This window comes from Myotis davidii, unplaced genomic scaffold, assembly GCF_000327345.1.
Source record: "Myotis davidii unplaced genomic scaffold, ASM32734v1 scaffold142, whole genome shotgun sequence".
NCBI classification, from domain to species: Eukaryota; Metazoa; Chordata; class Mammalia; order Chiroptera; family Vespertilionidae; genus Myotis; species Myotis davidii.
The window spans coordinates 4,992,070-4,998,729 of record NW_006294400.1 but is presented as its reverse complement, the minus strand read 5'-3'; the positions used below and the strand labels follow the sequence as shown (position 1 = coordinate 4,998,729).

General features: G+C 36.6%; 1 protein-coding gene across 2 annotated transcripts in view; it reads right to left on the bottom strand.

Annotated features, from left to right (window-relative positions):
* The window catches only part of RC3H2 (ring finger and CCCH-type domains 2), a 40,698-nt gene extending 34,890 nt beyond the window's left edge, over positions 1 to 5,808 (bottom strand). For both annotated transcript variants that reach the window (XM_006768608.2, XM_006768609.2), the window contains exon 1: positions 5,562 to 5,808. The gene's annotated coding sequence lies outside the window, so the exon portion shown is untranslated. The remainder of the gene's footprint in view (positions 1 to 5,561) is intronic.
* Between the last annotated feature and the right edge of the window lie 852 nt (positions 5,809 to 6,660).

The window sequence follows — 6,660 nt, the reverse complement described above, 5'->3', positions numbered from 1 at the left end:
CCGGGCCCGCGCCGCGGGGGCCGTAGTTTGCCCACAGCTGCTCTATCCCTCTCCCTTTCTCTCTGTAAAAAAATCAATAAAATATATATTAAAAAAATAATATATATTGTCTTACAAATCTTGAATGTGGTTCTCTACAATACTTTTGACAATACATATTTTGTGACTGATATATTTATATATATGAGATAGATAACATATATATGATATATATATACATATATACATATACATATACATATATATCTCCAAAAACTGTCAGGTCCAATGAGCAAGATATAGAAGAAGAGCCTTGGCTCAGTTTGTAAGTGCATCATCCTATACCAAAAGGTGGTGGGTTTGATTCCCAGTCAGGGCACATACCCAGGTTTTGGGAAGGATCCCCACTGGGGCACGTGCAGGAGGCAACCAATCCATCTTTCTCTCTCTCTCACACTGATGTTTCTCTCCTTCTCTCTCTCTCCCTCTCCCTTCTTTTCTCTCTATAATCAATGAAAAACATATCCTAAGGTGAGGATTAAAAAATAAAATAAAAACACCTTTTAGAAGACTAAAAGAATATTAACATCTAATAATTATAAATTGAAAAACTGCAAAATATAAATTTCTATTTTTGATATTATAGTGTGAGAAAAATTACATTTGTATATGATTAAAAGGGACATGGGAAAAATAACAGTAAGTTTTCTTTTCTTATTCCTAAGATCCAAATGTTTGTTCCATAATTTTTAGTAAAATAAAATATATAGTATCAAAACTATGCTGTCGTCTAATTAAAATCTTTAGATTCCTAACTTGAAGATTCTACAGTTCACAAATTTTCTGTATCTTCTAATACTAAACTTATATAAGTCTGACAAAGGCTCTTTGGTGAACAAGAAATCTAGGTATTTAGGGCAATTAAATAGCCAATGGTTTATTTCATAAAAATGTTTATCAGCCCAAATATTTTAGTTCCACAGAAATTAGATGTTTAAAAATGAAGTCAGATTTAGAACAGAAAGGTCTATAACTCATTCTCCAATAGCATCACATCCAAATGAATTTTATTAGCCTTTATTGTGCTTTTATGTTCACAAAAACTTAAGGTTTTAAAAATATCTTGTAAAAATAAATGATAGGGCTTGCTATGTAAAAAGCTCCCTATACAAACTTCTCCTCAAATAGCTCTAATGGAATGTACCTAATATACATTGCCACACCTATTAATGTCATCAATCTTAAAACCAGTCAGTTGGCTTTCAACTTTAGGGATGAGCACGAAGTAGGTGAATACATCACTCCTTGAAACTATGTAACATTTTTAATGTTCAGCTTACCAGACTGCAGAATTATACAAGGAAAAGGCCACTGAGGAAGAATAAATTTTATCTTAAATCTACAATTGAGGGCCCTAATTTAGTTAATAACTTGAACTGATTATTTATTAAAACAAGACAATGCATCAATATTTTTTTCATAATTCAAGGGGTCAGGGTATCAAAGGCCACTGAGTAATATAAAACTAGTAGCAAAATACTCTTTCCTTATAGTTTTCCAAGATCATCCCCAAATGCTTTAAAGTTAGTGTGTGCGTGTGCATGTGTGTGTGTGTGTGGGGGGGGGGCATTGTTTGAACATAAAAATTATATCTTTCATATTTTCACCTATTAGCTTTAAAGTGTTTCAAACTATTCCAGAATATACTTGATAGTTGTATGTTATAATATTCTATATATATTTCTAGGTCTACAAACACCAGATGCTTTAATATTATTAAAGTTTAATTTCTAGTAATTTAATTTATACCTTTAAAAGACAGATTGTGCCAAAATTTTTACAGTAACTGCAAATTTTCCTTCTGTTGTGTGTCAGATTCTAACTTTCTAATAGGAAAATTATGAACTAAGTTTTCCTTATTTAATATATAAGGAATGGTTTGATTTTTAAAAAACGTTTTTCTTCAGTACCATTATCAATAAATTCTAGATTCCTCAATAAATATAAATACAAAATAAAAATTTACCTAAGACAGAGTTCATGCTGTTCACTAAAACATTTAATTAATAATGACAAAATAGGCCTTTCATTTATTTAAAAAAGGCACTTTGTAAACATTTACCTAGAATATATTTTTATAATTATAAAAAGTGATAAATAGCCTATTGTCTTTTTAATTTAACAATGGCAAGCTAAGAAAATATATTAATGTGTAAAGTTTCTAGATTTATATTAATACATTCCATAGTAACTTATTTGAATCTATGGAAACCTAAATTACTAATAACATTTATAGTTAATATTGATGTATTCATTATAAAAATGCTACCAAAGTATCTGAAATTGAGGTAAAATGGATTAAAAAGCTCACAACTCTAGATATGCAAAGGGACTACTTAAGAAAAACATTCTAATTAATTTTTTTGTATTTAAGTAACTTTAGTTATTAGTTACTAAAATTGAAGATGAGTAAAACGATAAAGCACAGGAGTGAGAAACATTAAAGGTGGGACCTTAAACACATTTTTACTCAAGTAATTTTTAAGGTTATAAGTCTCATATGATGCAAATTATAAACTGCTTTAAAAGCAAACTGCATACCAGCTAAGTACTTTCATTTTCTCATAACAGACTGCCATGATATTGTGCAGCTAGTTTATGACTATGATATCTGATTTTAAAATGCCAGAATAATGTTTATGTCTCTTTCACTATTGCATAAATATATACATTATTTTATAAAGGTGTAAAATTAGGGCTCAGGTCTGTTAATTAAAACACTCATTGTTTTCATTCTAGTTTACCCATGTGAAGAATATAAGCTACTGAAATGGACCTATAACAGTGTTTAAAACCTTTAAAATAATTACTTTTGGACTTAAAAATAGTATTTAAAGCATCCTAAGTACAATTTAGACCTTAACCTACAAAACAAACAAAACCAACTAAAACTAAGCATTCAAACATATCAAAAGGATTGGAGCAAAAGGAACAGAATTACCATTTTAAAGACTGCTATGTAACTTTAGTCTAAGTTAGGAAAGATTTTTGACTCAAGTTTTACTTCAGCTCACTATGGGGTTGAACTTGGTTTTTTATTAAGTATGAGGTTTTTGACTTTCAGTGTCTTCCAAAAGAACAGTAATGAAATAATTCTTTATTTTAATTAATATAAGCAATAAAGTTTTGCTTCTTTAGTGATGATTAGACTTGAAATTTTTGGTTTTCATGTCTTTTAATTCAGGTAATTTATTTATTGGAAGAGATCCTCTAGAACAGCACTGTCCAATAGAAATAATGCAAGCCACACGTAATTTAACATTTTCTAGCAGTCATATTAAAAAAGGAAAAAACAGGTAAATTTAATTTTAATATCTTTTCTTTAACCTAATTTATACAAGGTATCATTTTAACATGTAATCAATGTAAAAATTAGTGAGATATTTTAAATTCTTTTTTTTGTTGTTGTACTATGTTTTCAAAATCTTGTGTGCATTTTACACTTTCAGCACATCTCAATTCATACCTGCCATATTTCAAGTGCTCAACTGCTACATGAGACTACTAGCTAGTATTGGACAATGAAATTCTCCTTAAAATTAAAAATTATACTCAAAAGTAAATTTTATTGAGAATTTGAGGTGAAAGTCACACCTACACTTAAGAAGGTTTTCATAAAACTAGAAAACCCTGAGGATTATTAAAGATATAACTTACAATAGTTATAAGACTGGGTGCAAAACATTATTTTTAATTTTCAGCTAGTTTTATTTGACCACATGCTTCCTTTTTCACATCAGAGGAAAGTGAAACTTCAACTCAGTCCAAAACAATATGCAAGTACTTATCATGATAAAACCTTGTTGTAAGTTTACTTAGCATTCTTAGATATTACATACAATACAGAAGTTCTATTTTTTGAATATAAAATTCTGTATAAAGAAAAATACTTTCCCTCCCAAAAGAATTTTTGTTAACTTTTTTCAAACTAAAAGACAGCAAATTTAAAAAGCAGAAAGTGAATTAATGAAAACATATAAACAAAGGACATAAAGTATTCTTGCATGTCAAGTTAACACAACAGTAATAACAGATCAGGAGTAACTCAAAGGATTCACTAATCAACACGACAGCAATTAAATGCTCAAAGAACAGGAGCCAGCTTGAATTACAACATCTGCTTTTGGAATATATGTTTAACATTGTTTTTGTTTTTTTCTAGAAAATTTCCAAACTCCACAACTTTTGAAACAAGAATCTCCGACAAAAATGGCAATGTTGGAAAAAAATGGTCTCTATTTCTTCAAGAACTGAATGTGGAAGTAAACAGACAAGGGATGTTGTGTTAGAACAGCGGTGTCGCTCTTTAGGCAGATAAAAGAAGGTAAGGATGGGAGAACTCTTCTTAACGTTTCAAGAAGCCTTAACTAAATTTGTGTAACTATAAAAAGGCTCCACAGGCTAACTAAAACATTTGTTCCTTTGCTTTTGAGAAATGATAGCCGTTTAGTACAGCGACATTGGCTTTCTCAGGTTAACCCAAAGTTCCTACTGGAACTTAAAAGTTTGACTAACACAAAAATGGAAAAGGATCCCTTAAGCACTTTATTTGGGATACAAAGTCCTAATCGCAGCGGGTGGGAAAATAGGGATTAAAAAGAGAGGGTCTGGGTACGTGGAGAGAAGGAATGAAAAGGGAACGTAGGTGGTTATAAAAAAATAAATAAATAAAACCGGTAGGGAATCACGAGATTAGCTCCTACTTTATGTCAGTGATTACTTGAGACTTGGTGTCAAGGTTCTACCTACTGGTATCTTGCAACTCTATTGTGACTCAAAAGAGGTAAATGACAGCTACCCTCATCTCCTTTCCGCAAGCTACGGACACAGAAAAGTAGCTCTGCATCTGAGAAACAAAGATGCTTTCTACCATTCTTCTAAGATGGTGGAAGAGTCTCCCCTTAAGAAGCTTCCCCAAGAAGGAAAAATGCAAGAGGGGAAGAAAGCCGCAGCAGAATTCCCTGGCTCCGTGTCATGCCAGCGCCCCGTCACATGCACTGGGCGACCCCTCCGGGCCGGCCTTCTCCCTCCCGGGAGGTTGAGCCCTCCCAGGGCATTGTCTGGCCAGGGTCCCCGCTTACTACTCAGACCGCCGCCACCATCCCTGCGTTAGGATCCGGGGAAGCCTCAGGGCGGAAAGCCGAAAAGCTAGGAGGGTACTTGGTTTCGAGAACCTCCTCCAACGCCCCTCTTACTAACTGGGGTGGAAACGGAAGGGGAGCCTGGCCTTTGCTCGGGTGGATTGCTTAGGGGTCAGAGGCGGCCCCTCCGCAGGAGGCGAAGGGAGGTGGCCATTTGCGCCAGGCCTCGGCATTGAAAGAACCCGACCAAGGCCGGGGGCCTCCTTGATCTCCGGACTCCCGGTTGGGGTGTCAGGTGCGGCCCTCAGTTCCCAACCTTCTGTGCACCGACAACGACAGGGCACAGACCCCGGGCTAACATAGGTCTCCCGCCCGATCGATCGCCGGGGACCAGGGACCCGGACTGGGGCCCAAGCTGCATCGTGCCCGCCCCCGCCCTACCTGTGGGGGCCCGGGCGGGGTCGCTAAGGGCCGCTCCCGGGAGCCCCGCGGCGGCGCGGCTCGGCGACAGAGGCGCCTCGTCTCGCCGGGGCAGAGCTCGGCGGCGGCTTCACGACCTCAAACTCCATCGGGAGCTACAGGGACAGCCCCGTTGGCGGCGGCGGAGGCCGCGACGGGGCCTCCTCCTCCTCCCTCCACCTCCTCCTCCACCACCGCCTCTTCACCATGGAGGCGGACCTGGAGGGATCCAGACCTAACTCTCGCGAGAAGATACTCCCCACATCACGCGAGATCACGCAAAACCGGGAGTAAGGGCGGTGGAAGGAAAGCGTAGTAGCTCCAGCCACCTGCACCGCGCATTAGCTTCCCTCTGCTGGAGCCGAACCACCCTCATCACGTGACATGGGAAAACTGGAATAAGGTGGGAGGTGCTGTTAAGATGCCTAGGCAAGCCGAAGGGACTTATGGGAAACTCCCAGCACATTCATCTTCTCTGTGAGCCAGCCTCTTGGACATTGGTTTGAGCTAGTGAAAATCGTGATATTCATTTAACTTAATCTGATACATTTGTATTACAGTCTTATCACTCTCCCACAATCAGATGCTGACCCCATCCCTCAATCCCTCTAGGTGCCAACCGATCTCCCTGATTTAAAAAATTAAAGAAAAAGAGAGCATTTGTTTGGCAGGCAATAACGCACACCTCTTTATTAACGAGAAAACTGAGTTTCTCAGAAACTGGCAGGCATCAAAATTCAAGCACAAATTTTGGCACTAATAACTTCATAAATAGTTGTTGCAGGATTTTTTCACAGTTAACTGCAAGGTATAAATTATTCTGTTTTTATATCGGAAGAAATAAGCTTGGAATTAATATTTATGGATAACTTACTAATGTGCCAGGTCCTGTGTTAATAAAATTTTCATTTTTACTATTTTTACTTTCATTTATATTTCATTTACTCATCAAAATAATCCTAAAAGGCAGATACTATGTATTCCGTTCCTGATGAGAAACTGAAAAACTCAGATTAAGAAAATGGCCATGAGTTGCAATTAAGCTCAAGGCACTTTCCAATATGAAACCAGATATCCAACA